At 45.7% G+C, this 13,296-nt stretch overlaps 1 long non-coding RNA gene across 1 annotated transcript; it reads right to left on the reverse strand.

Annotated features, from left to right (window-relative positions):
- Positions 1 to 2,195: 2,195 nt before the first annotated feature.
- Positions 2,196 to 7,048, reverse strand: LOC309338020. The gene is made up of 2 exons (XR_014154578.1): positions 6,476 to 7,048; positions 2,196 to 2,304 (listed from the first exon to the last, which is right to left on the reverse strand). It is a non-coding gene; the product is annotated as an uncharacterized lncRNA (long non-coding RNA).
- Positions 7,049 to 13,296: the final 6,248 nt, after the last annotated feature.

A 13,296-nucleotide genomic window follows, 5' to 3' on the forward strand; every position in this document is an offset into this window, starting at 1 on the left:
GCTATTGCCTGTTTGGCTCCGAAGCGCCCTCTCCGATTGCATGAAGCCCGGAGAGCCCCGTGGTTTTCCACGGATCTGAGGGCAATGAAACAATCGTTGAGACGGCTAGAGCGCCGGTGGCGGATAACTCATTCTGAATCTGACCGGACACGGGTTAGAGCTCAACGTCGAGCCTACCAAGTGGCGATAGCGACGGCGAAGAAGACTTTCTTCACCGCCTCTATTGCATCTGCAGAAAACAGCAGCAGGAGACTCTTTCAGGTGGTTCGCAATTTAGCGGAACCACCTGTAACATCGGGGCCCAGTACGGGCCACATGTTCTCCTGCAATGATTTTGCAAATTTTTTTGCAGATAAAATCGCTCAGATTCGGGAAGAAGTAGACTCCACCGTGGGAGCAGGGCCGGGGCGGGAGAGTGCTAGAGTCCTGTCTGGTCAAGTTGTGTGGGATCAATTTCAATCTGTTACCTCCGAGGATGTGGACAGGCTGCTTGGACGAGTGAAGCCAACCACCTGTCTCCTGGATCCTTGCCCATCCTGGCTTATAAAAGCTAGCCGGGAAGGACTGGGCGATGGGCTTCGTGGGGTGGTGAATGCTTCCCTCCGTGAGGGAGCCTTCCCAGACCCGCTGAAAGAGGCGGTTATTAAACCGCTTCTTAAAAAACCATCTTTAGATGCGGCCACGATGGCCAATTATCGCCCAGTCTCAAACCTCCCATTCTTGGGCAAGGTGATTGAGCGAGTGGTTGCTGAACAACTCCAGGCACGCCTGGAAGAAGCGGACCATTTGGATCCCTTCCAGTCGGGATTCAGGCCTCATCATGGGACTGAAACTGCCTTGGTCGCACTGGTTGATGATCTCCGGCGGGCTAGGGACAAAGGTGAGAGCTGTTTCCTAGTTCTGCTGGATCTCTCAGCGGCGTTTGATACCATCGACCATGACATCCTTCTGGACCGTCTTGAGGGGCTGGGAGCTGGGGGCACTGTCATACAGTGGTTCCGCTCCTTCCTCCTGGGCCGTGTTCAGAAAGTGGTGGTGGGGGATGAGTGTTCAGACCCCTGGCCGCTCACTTGTGGGGTGCCTCAGGGTTCTGTCCTCTCCCCCATGCTTTTCAACATCTACATGCAGCCGCTGGGAGCGATCATCAGGAGGTTTGGGCTGGGTGTTCATCAGTATGCAGATGATACCCAGCTCTACCTCTCTTTTAAATCAGAACCAGTGAAGGCGGTAAAGGTCCTGTGTGAGTGTCTGGAGGCGGTTGGAGGATGGATGGCGGCTAACAGATTGAGGTTGAATCCTGACAAGACAGAAGTACTGTTTTTGGGGGACAGGAGGCGGGCAGGTGTGGAGGATTCCCTGGTCCTGAATGGGGTAACTGTGCCCCTGAAGGACCAGGTGCGCAGCCTGGGAGTCATTTTGGACTCACAGCTGTCCATGGAGGCACAGGTCAAATCTGTATCCAGGGCAGCTGTTTACCAGCTCCATCTGGTACGTAGGCTGAGACCCTATCTGCCTGCGGACTGTCTCGCCAGAGTGGTACATGCTCTGGTTATCTCCCGCTTGGACTACTGCAATGCGCTCTACGTGGGGCTACCTTTGAAGGTGACCCGGAAACTACAACTAATACAGAATGCGGCAGCTAGACTGGTGACTGGGAGCGGCCGCCGAGACCATATAACACCGGTCTTGAAAGACCTACATTGGCTCCCAGTACGTTTCCGAGCACAATTCAAAGTGTTGGTGCTGACCTTTAAAGCCCTAAATGGCCTCGGTCCAGTATATCTGAAGGAGCGTCTCCTCCCCCATCGTTCTGCCCGGACACTGAGGTCCAGCTCCGAGGGCCTTCTGGCGGTTCCCTCACTGCGAGAGGCCAAGTTGCAGGGAACCAGGCAGAGGGCCTTCTCGGTGGTGGCGCCCGCCCTGTGGAATGCCCTCCCATCGGATGTCAAGGCGATGGACAACTACCTGACATTCAGAAGACATCTGAAGGCAGCCCTGTTCAGGGAAGTTTTTAATATGTGACATTTTAGTGTATTTTTTATCTCTGTTGGAAGCCGCCCAGAGTGGCTGGGGAAACCCAGCCAGATGGGCGGGGTACAAATAATAAATTATTATTATTATTATTATTATTCCAGAATGTAGCGTACAGAACTGTAGGGGTCGATTTTCTCCAGCACTTAAATCCATTCAGATAAGCAGCTCTTCACCCTTGACTCCAAAGCTGATCTCAGCCATTTCAGAAGTAGACAGAGAAGAATATCAGAGGTCTTGCATTGACTGTACTTGGCTCATTGACTCCAAGGACTACCGAAAGAAAAGACAGATAATTAATACCCAACTCTGGTCATACTTTGTCTGATACACTCTTAAATGGCAAGTCTCTACAATTCCCACACTCTACAGCTGTACAACCTAACCCAAGACAATGATATACTGATAAAGTTACAATTAGGAGCTGTCTTGATTCTAATCTCTCCTTATGGGACAAAATAAACGAGGCAGTGCCGTAATGGTTATGCTTCATCTTATATTAACTGAGACAGTTTATCTAATTATTGACTCACAAAATTGTGGTCTGTATTGGTAATGACGATGGGAGTAAGGAGTTTTTCAGGCATCCTGGTCCAGACATCATTTGTACTTCTGGGTACAAATGAATAGGATTCTATTGATGAGTTCCTAGAATTAGGAATTTTCAGAGGGGTAGACATTATAGTCTCTTGCAGGAAAAACAACAACTGGAGTCTTGGAGACTAGCTATAATTGATTGCAGCATAATGGACTCCACAGACTCTAGCCCACTTTGTCAGACGTGTGAAGTGAAAACTTGGGTGGCATGTATATAAAAGGGAGCATTTTCACGTGGGAATTGAATGGCAATGACTTGCAAGGATTACAGTTGGCGACAAGGGGTTTATATGTCAGACAGCCACGTTTTCAACCCTTTACAGCAGCAGACTGGAGACAGAATCATAGAATTGTAGAGGAACCATGACATAATAGCCATGACATCCAACATTATGTAACTCTTGAAAAACTCAAGCCGAAAGAGGACGCAGCGTAGGGGAAAGTGTATGTGGGGAAAGCAACCAATTCTTCACATTTCTACCATTCAGTGCTCATTTGGTGGGGCTGAGCTTGAATAAAAGCACCGTCTGTGATTCAGAGAATTCTGCAAGCATGTTCGGACTCTCTGGATTTCCTGTTCTGACATCATCTCTTTGTACTGCATTAGAGGTCGAGCCACAGGATCCTCTGATTTTTAAGGCCCAAATGTTTGGTAGTGAAAGTTATCGAGCACAAACTATTCAAGTGTATGGTGGCAAAAAATCAAATGTCTGCTGACTTGATAGTAATAGGCTATCTCATTCAATGTGCCCTCTGTAGTACCCCATGTTAAATCAAGAAAGTGCTTTAAGATGTTTGCATAGAGATAGGGATTTTTATTATTATTATTCAGGCACGTCTTGGGCCTTATAATCTGACCTTATACCATTTGTAAATATGTTGCATTCTGTTTGACTGTTGTTTTTATTGGATTTATTGATAGGTAATGATGTTTTCGTACAAAGATTACCATAATAAAAGACAAAAGTGGAAAGGACCTAACAGAAGCAGAAGACATCAAGAAGAAGTGGCAAGAATTCACAGAGGAACTATACCAGAAAGAAATGGATGTCTCGTACACCCCAGGTAGTGTGGTTGCTGAACTTGAGCCAGACATCCTGGAGAGTGAAGTCAAATGGGCCTTAGAAAGGACTGCTAATAACAAGGCCAGTGGAAGTGATGATATTCCAGCTGAACTGTTTAAAATTTTAAAAGATGATGCTGTTAAGGTGCTACACTCAATATGCCAGCAAATTTGGAAAACTCAGCAGTGGCCAGAGGATTGGAGAAGATCAGTCTACATCCCAATCCCAAAGAAGGGCAGTGCCAAAGAATGCTCCAACTACTGCACAATTGCACTCATTTCACACGCTAGCAAGGTTATGCTTAAAATTCTACAAGGAAGCCTCAGGCAGTATGTGGACCGAGAACTCCCAGAAGTGCAAGCTGGATTTCAAAGGGGCAGAGGAACCAGAGACCAAATTGCAAACATGCGCTGGATTATGGAGAAAGCTAGAGAGTTCCAGATAGACATCTACTTCTGCTTCATTGACTATGCAAAAGCCTTTGACTGAGTCGCCCACAGCAAACTATGGCAAGTTCTTAAAGAATTGGGAGTGCCTGATCACCTCATCTGTCTCCTGAGAAATCTCTATGTGGGACAAGACGCTACAGTTAGAACTGGATATGGAACAACTGATTGCTTCAAAATTGGGAAAGGAGTACGGCAAGGCTGTATATTGTCTCCCTGCTTATTTAACTTATATGCAGAATTCATCATGTGAAAGGCTGGGCTGGATGAATCCCAAGCCGGAATTAAGATCGCCGGAAGAAATAGCAACAACCTCAGATATGCAGATGACACAACCTTGATGGCAGAAAGTGAAGAGGAATTAAAGAAACTTTTAATGAGGGTGAAAGAGGAGAGCGCAAAATATGGTCTGAAGCTCAACATAAAAAAAAACAAAGATCATGGCCACTGGGCCCACCACCTCCTAGCAAATAGAAGGGGAAGAAATGGAGGCAGTGAGAGATTTTACTTTCTTGGGCTCCATGATCACTGCAGATGGTGACAGCAGTCAAGAAATTAAAAGACGCCTGCTCTTTGGGAGAAAGGTGATGGCAAACCTAGACAGCATCTTAAAAAGCAGAGACATCACCTTGCCCACAAAGGTCCGTATAGTTAAAGCCATGGTTTTCCCAGTAGTGATGTATGGAAGTGAGAGCTGGACCATAAAGAAGGCTGATCGCGGAAGAATTGATGCTTTTGAATTATGGTGCTGGAGGAGACTCTTGAGAGTCCCATGGACCACAAGAAGATCAAACGCATCCATTCTTAAGGAAATCAGCTCTGAGTGGTCACTGGAAGGACAGATCCTGAAGCTAAGGATCCAATACTTTGGCCACCTCATGAGAAGAGAAAACTCCCTGTGTAGTAAAGTTAGTCTCTGTTTAGAAGCTGTTCCTTGGTCAAGCAACAAGAGTGAGGCCTTTTCGGTAACCAACAAGCCACAAGGACCATGGGAAATAAGTCTTGTCCCTTTAACCTCAGACTAACAGGCTTACTATGGGAAAGGAAACCCCTGATTTAATGAAAGTGTTGACACCTGGTTCCGAAGTTATGTGTATTCCCTCAGTGATGTTATCTGGCCTTGATTGCCTGGGAATGTGCATCTGCATAAACGCCACGGAAGGGAGGAAACCCCTTTGATTTAGGCTCTGGGTTCTTAATGAGACAAGCTGCCAGAAGTTAGATTGATTAGCCCGCAGACCGGTCATTGGAGAATTTGAAAATAATCAGGAGTTATGATTGGTTTCGGGGGTCCCGACGCTAGGTGCAAATTGGGGATAAAAGATCTTGGGAATGGCTGAGATAGCGCGCTCTGCAATCCGCAAATCGCCTGGATGCTGATGTTCCATCTAAGTAGCTGTCCTTTCATCCTTTGTGATGGAGAAGCATGTTTTCTTATGTTCTTTTAAAATAAATTTTTAAAGAAGAAACTGTTTGGTTTATGTGCCTTTCCAGGGGGGAAAGCTAATTCCTAGCCTTACGCTTGGTTACGCTCTACTGTGGAATTTCTGTCTGCAGGTTTGTGGATACAACTTGTGGAGTGGGGATAATTAGTAATAACTGGGCACAGCCTTCTCCCTGGGTTGTGGCTCTGAGTTCCCCGGACCAAAGGGAGTGGTGGCAGCCTTACCGGTTCTAGTTTGTTCTGTTTTTGTAAATGTAAACGTGCCTGCCAACCCTGCTCAAGAAAAAGGATCTGGCCAGAGAGCAAAGACAGGTGAGGGAGGGGCGAGTGGTTGGGGGCAAGTTTACCACGCCCTGGAAAAGACCCTAATGTTGGGAAAGATGGAGGGCACAAGGAGAAGGGGACAACAGAGGACGAAATGGTTGGATGGTGTTCTCAAAGCCACAAACATGAGTCTGACCAAACTGCGGGAGGCAGTGGAAGACAGGAGTGCCTGGAGTGCCTGGCGTGCTCCGGTCCATGGGGTCACGAAGAGTCGGACACGACTAAACAACAACAATGATGTTTTCCATGTTGTTGGATTGATGAATGGATTGATTGATTGATTGATTGATTGATTGATTGATTGATTGAAAATAATGTTGGAATGGTCCAATTGAAAACATGATTGTATTAAGACCCATGTGGGGAGGTGCAGTGCCCAAAACCTGGTTTCCTGGCAGCAAGATCACTGCTGCAGATCAGGAAAGCAAGAGGGGATGGCATGGCAGTGGAAAGGTTCGGGTGGTCCAGGCACACTGGTGGAGCCAATCTGATGCCCCCAGTAGTATGCCTCAGCTATGCTAACCTTGCCACCACACTGCCCGACACCATCCTGGTGACAGTTGCATTACCTTTTGCAGCACAGTAGACGTCCGTCTTGGCATGTTCCCCCAGTATGTTCTGTCCTAAGGGGGCATCGTCCATATTTACAGAAACCTTGTGCAAGCCTGCATTCCATGGTATCATCTGCAGGAGATCCAGCCCTTCCTATTACAATAAAAAAAGAGAAAGGGAAAGAACCTCCTGAGTTGGCTTGTAGGAGCTGAGTAGGGGAGATGCAGGGGGCAGAGCAGAAAACTTTTTTGTGAATGCTACTGGCCTGCAATACCTCGTCTCACACCCTCGTCCTTCCACAGCGAAAGAAGCTTGCCCTCTCCTGAGCTGTGCAAACCACTTTAGTGCTGGAGGCACTTCTGTTCCTGCTTTGCTTTCTTTCTTTTTTTAATTGTGATCATGGCTTGTTAATGCTCTTAAAAAGAAGAAAGGTTATTTCCCCTGCCCTCCTGCCCTCAGAACTGCTGTTAATAAATTACCAATTGATGAGACCTGCAACAAAATGTTGCATTGTGGGTTGGCTCCTGCTCAAGATTCCAGGAGGAGGCCATGCCCTGTGCCAGGATACTTCATTCCACTCTTCCTTTTCATGATTTTATGGCCCCCCACCAAGATATTCTTATTATTAATAATACTAATAATAAGGATGCACAGGGGGATGACCTCTGTAATTATATAGGACATTAATGTTATTGATATGTTAAAAAAGGGAAAGGGAAAGGACCTCTGGCAGTTAAGTCCAGTCGCAGACAACTCTGGGGGTGCGACGCTCATTTCGCTTTACAGGCCAAGGAAGCCGGCATTTGTCCGCAGACAGTTTTTCTGGGTCATGTGGCCAGCATGACTAAGGCGCTTCTGGCAAAACCAGAGCAGTGCACGGAAACACCATTTACCTTCCCGCCAGAGCGGTACCTATTTATCTACACCCACTTTTTGGGCGTGCTTTCGAATGGCTAGGTTGGCAGGAGCTGGGACCGAGCAACGGGAGCTCAATTGATATGTTAGGACCCTGTAAATCATTGGAAGCACACTGCTTATTATTACACCTGCAATTTGCCAAGGCCTTAGGACCATTTTCCAATCCTCCTTTCCTGCTTTCTCTGGAGTTCAAGGGGACAGCAGGAGGGGTCCCCAGCCCTTCAACCTCACTAATGAATCCCTGTGCATAGCCAATCTGAAGCCTTCACTGAACCATGCTAACCTCGCACGTCAAAGTGCAAGTAGATAAATAGGTACCACTCCGGTGGGAAGGTAAATGGCGTTTCTGTGTGCTGCTCTGGTTCACCAGAAGCAGCTTAGTCATGCTGGCTACATGACACGGAAGCTGTAAGCCGGCCTCCTTGGCCAATAAAGCGAGATGAGTGCCGCAACCCCAGAGTCGGTCACGACTAGACCTAATGGTCAGGGGTCCTTTTACCTTTACTTATGTACCTTCAATCAATTTGGGAAGAATAGTTGAACACAGAGTAGGGAACTTGGCTTGATTTAGCTAACCAAGTTGTCTTCTAGCAGTGCTGAGGGTGGGTTGGTGACAGTAAAGGATTTTCTTTGGGAAATCAATTCAGGATCGGTGGTTGTGCTATCAGCTTCAGGAGCTGCCTTGCTCTCAATATGCTCTGCTTGTATATTTGTAAACAAGCGTACATTGCAAAGACACTATTGGCCTATAGTGCTCTCTCACAATGAAGAAAGAGGTCCAGAGCCAGAGGTCATCCTTAAATTCCCTTCTCACTGGGAAGACACATACACGCACAAACACTTCTGTAAAGCAAAACACCCACCACTTCCCAAGGCTGCTGATAAATAGCAGACATCTACCAAGCAAATTCGCTTTCAGCTCTATTTGTCATTGAGACCCTATGGGTCTTTTAAGTGATCTTCATACCTGGTACAGCTTGGGATGAAATCAGAACAATGGCAAAGATAAGGAAAAGGGTCTTCATGGTTGAAGCTCAATGCAATCCTTGCTGGAGACAGGAATCTGAAAGTCAGGTCAAGTACAATTTGGCAACTGAGGAGCTGGCTATTTATGAAGTTGGTGTGGAACCCTAGAAGAAAAGGGGGGTTAATAATCCACTGAGAGTTACAAATTAAAGAGGTATTCAAGCGTATTACAAAACTACACCCCCAACCCCTTTGGATACATAAGGTGGCCAAAATGTCACAATTACGCAACATGGTGTTTTTTTCCATTCCCTAGTTGTTGGTGGGCTGTTTCCACAAAGGACTTTGGATTGGAGTAGAACAGAGGTGGCTTGCTGATTCAGACCAAAGTCCATCTCCTCCAGTTGTCTGCTTCCAGCAGATGTTCATAAGAAGGGCATTCCAACCTATGAACCCAATCTAGTTGAACTCTGGGCTGATCAGAATCAATCCAGTTCAGTTCAGGGTCCAGGATTCAGCCAGATTTGATGTACACCTCTAATTCTTATTGATGATGACTATACATTACCTCCAGTGGCAGAGTCCATATTCTTCTCTATGGCAGTTGCTATAGGACACAAGCCAAAAAGTGCTACTGCCCTCCTGTCTTGCTTGATGGCATCTCATAGGGATGTGGTTGGCAACTAGAGGAATAGGATGCAGGAATACCTGGGTATTTTGCAGGAAGACCTGGGTATTTTGCAAGAATATCTGGGTATTTTGCAGGAAGACCTGGGTATTTTGCAGGAAGACCTGGTTATTTTGCAGGAAGACCTGGCTATTTTGCAGGGTTGTTTTTTTATGTTCCTATGGAACTTATTTCCACAAGATGTGGTAATGACTACCAACTCAGATGGCCCTTTCCTGTGTTCCCACCAAGCCTACCTGAGAGAGTGGTGAGACTTAGAAAAGGGCCTACCTTCACATCTCTTTATAAAGCTATCTCATGAAGGCCGAATGCTTGCAAAACCAAATGCAGCACTCTAGTATTTTATTTTATCAATTTTTTTAAAAAAATAGTGCGTGAAAGGCCTTGTTTTAAACTGCATGCATTTCAAATGTACTTTTTACCCGCAACACACATGTTTTTATACCAGATAAAATCTTTTCAATGTTTTTCAATTCGTTCATCCATTAACTACACATTTATGTACACCACTTTCATGTAAAATACATATTTTGGGGCACAGTTCTTGTGCATTGGTCAGCATTGCAAAATCTGGAGAAGGGCCTGACCCAAATGTGGGATTACCCTTCTCATTCAGCATTCCTAATGGTAGCCCTCAATAAATCTACTCATGTCCTGAGTTATTTAACTATTGACGCAGGGAGTCACAAAATGTATTAGAACTCATATAGCTTGTTCTGAACTGGTAGTGGGCAGTTTCTACCAAAGACCTGGGATTGGAGGAAAAGGGAGGTGGGATAAAATATGCTGGGTTTATTCCAGGTATTGCAACCATTTAATATGTTAATAAGTAGCAGTGACATTGAGAGAGAAGTGAGTTCAGCAGAACTCCAGGTTACAGAGTGTTCACAAATACTTCTGGGTCTTTAGCGCAATGTTGTGGCGAGGGGGTGTGTGTGAGAAGAAAGGACACTTTGAAAAAGGGGTAGATGTTGTGGGGGGTGCTGTGTCCATATATGTACATCCTGTATCCTATTTGTGGAATGCCCTCCCTTGATGAAGTGTGTCTGTATCCTTCATTATTAACGTACAGGATGAATTTAGAAACATTCCTGCTCACCAAGACCCTCTCAAAATGTGTGTGGCCATACCCCTCAACATTTCTCCAGTCAAAATAGGGATGTCTTATTCCATCATCGTCATCATCATCATCGTCATCATCTGGTTTTCTGGATCCAATTCAATTAGGGTTTAGGCCTGGTTTAGGCACAGAAACCACTTTGGTCAACCTGTATGCAAGGCTGTAGCTAGGGGGTGGTGAGGTGGGCCCGCACCAAGGGCACAGGTGATGGGGGTGGTGCAACATCAGCTAAAAATATGTCCATTGATATAAAAATTGATTATTGCCTCATAAGAAATGGTTTTTAATAGAGGGTGAATTGAATGGGTGAAGGGGGGGGGTGTTGGAGAAGAGGCAGAAAGAAGAGCTAATTTGTCCATGGCTTGGGGGTGCAATCTGGATGGTTATTCCAGGGGTGCAAGATCACCTAGCTATGGTTCTGCCTATATGATGACCTCTGTTGAGAGAAAGACAAGGGAAACATGTCCCTGTTAATTGTTCTCGACCTCTCAGTGGCTTTCGATACCATCAATCATGGTATCCTGCGGGAGCGACTCTCCAAGCTAAGGATGGGTGGCAGTGCTTTGTAGTGGTTCCAGTACTACTTGGATGCGTGTTCCCAGAGGGTATTACTGGGGGAGTGGTTTTCAGCCTTGTGGAACCTTCAATGTGGGGTTCTGTAGGGCTCAGTCCTATCCCCCATGTTGTTTAACATCTACATGAATCTGCTGGGTAGGGTTATCCAGAGGTTCGGAGTACTTTGTCAGCAGTATGCTGATGACACTCAGCTCTATTTCTCCTTTACATCTGCAGGTGAGGCAGTGGAAATGCCGGACCAGTGTCTTGCCTTGGTAATGGACTGGATGACTGAAGCTCAATCCAGATAGGACTGAGGCACTGTTACTGGCGGGTTCCCTAGACCAGATGGGAGGGAGGTTGCCTGCTCTTGATGGGGTTACACTTCCTCTGAAGGAGCAAGTTCATAGCTTGGGGGTCCTCCTGGATCCTTTCTTGTCGCTTGAGGCTCAGTTAGCCTCAGTGGGTTGGAGTGCCTTCTATCAGCTTCAACTGGTGGGCCAGCTGCACCTCTATCTAGACAGGGATCCCTAACTACTGTTGTCTATGCTCTGGTAATGTCAAGGTTAGATTAATGCAATGTGTTATACGTAGGGCTGCCTCTGAAGACGGCTCAGAAATTTTAGCTGGTGCAGAATTCAGCAGCCAGGTTGCTCACCAGAGGAAGATGGTTTGAGCATATTACATTGATTCTGGTCCAAGTGCACTGGTTACCAATTAGTTTCCAGGCCTAATTCAAGGTGCTGGTTTTGACCTATGAAGCCTTAAATGACTCAGGAGCACAATACCTCAAGGACTGCCTCTTTCCATATGAACCTACCTGGATCCTGAGATCATCTTCTGAGGCCCTTCTTTGTGTGCCTCCTCCTTGAGAGGTCCAGAGGGTGGCAACATGAGAATGGGCCTTCTATGCAGTGGCTCCCCATCTGTGGAAGGGAAGTTTGCCTGGTGCCTTCATTATATACCTTTAGGCGCCGGGTGAAAACATTCATTTTTAACCAGGCCTTTGGTTGATCTGATTTACATACTACAGTGGTACTTCGGGTTACATACGCTTCAGGTTATATACGCTTCAGGTTACAGACTCTGCTAACCCAGAAATAGTACCTCAGGTTAAGAACTTTGCTTCAGGATGAGAACAGAAATCGCGCGGCTGCGGTGCGGCAGCAGTGGGAGGCCCCATTAGCTAAAGTGGTGCTTCAGGTTAAGAACAGTTTCAGGTTAAGAATGAACCTCCAGGAAGAGTTAAGTACGTAACCAGAGGTACCACTGTATGCCCTTTTAAAATGTGGATATATATTTTTTGTACGGGGAGCAGGGAGGCTATTGGGTTGTTGCTTTTATTTTTATTATGTATTTTGTGGTTTTATATCTTGATCTTATTCTGTAAACTGCCCTGAGACCTGGGGGCATAGGGCGGTATATAAATAATAATAATAATAATAATAATAATAATAATAATAATAATATAAAAAAATAAAAAAATACATTATTTATACCCTGCCCATCTGACTGTGTTGCCCCAGCCACTCTGGGTGGCTTCCAACACATATAAAAATATAGTAAAACATACAGTCATACCTCGGGATAAAGTTGCTTCAGATTGAGCATTTTCAGGCTGCGTTCCGCGGCAACCCGGAAGTAACGGAATGGGTTACTTCCGGGTTTCGCCGCTCACGCATGCGCAGATGCGGGTTGCATTCTTTTAAACTTCCCTATACAGGGCTCCTTTCAGATGTCTTCCAAAGGTTATCTAATTTCTTGTCTCCTTGGTTCAGTGGCTCACATTACTCCACACTTTCCAACCTGTCACTGATGAAAATAGGGGCATCCTACTATACCCTCCAATATTTCACCAATGAAAATGGGGACATCTTTGTTGAATGGTTTATTTAAATATTAAGGTTCATTATTGTTTCACAAGATGTGTATCTCTTTAAAGGCCAGAGTAAATATCATGACCTAGTTTTACAGCTGTGAAGCAGTATAGCAGGTGCTGTTAAGTTGTGGTAATTAAACTGTGTCAGCAATTGTGTATAGTATATAAAGAGCAATGTGTACCTCTCTCAGTGCCCTGGTGAATGGATTGGTCATACTTATAGATTTAATGTAAGAAGACTTTTTGGTTTTGTAACTAAGCCAAGCAAAAGGTATTTTTGCATTTCTTCATTGTTTACTGAACGTGTGGTCTCCCCAGCACACTTTCTGCAGCTGGACATTCTGGGATGGCTTCTGTAAATCTGGGACCGTCCCTGGAAAATAGGGACACTTGGAAGGGTGGTGTGTGTGAGGGGGGTGGAGAGGGAGAGGGAGAGAGAAATAACTGCTTGAGAAACTCTTTTGGAAGGCAACCTTCAGAGCAGCATTTCTTGCCATGCTCCCTTTGAAATGTGGGCCTCAGAGGGCTGGCCATGGATCAATGTGGCCATTGGCTTGATAAAGGTTAGTCACCTTCAATCCATATAAGTTATGTATTACGAAGAGAGAGAACTGGCAATGGGGAAGAGATGGATAAGTGTTTTGAATTAGAAACGGAGAGAGTAAGCCATTATTTGTGGATCCACAGACAGAAAGAAAATAAATGCTTCAAA

This window comes from Podarcis erhardii (genome assembly GCF_964252035.2).
Source record: "Podarcis erhardii genome assembly, chromosome: 3".
NCBI classification, from domain to species: domain Eukaryota; kingdom Metazoa; phylum Chordata; class Lepidosauria; order Squamata; family Lacertidae; genus Podarcis; species Podarcis erhardii.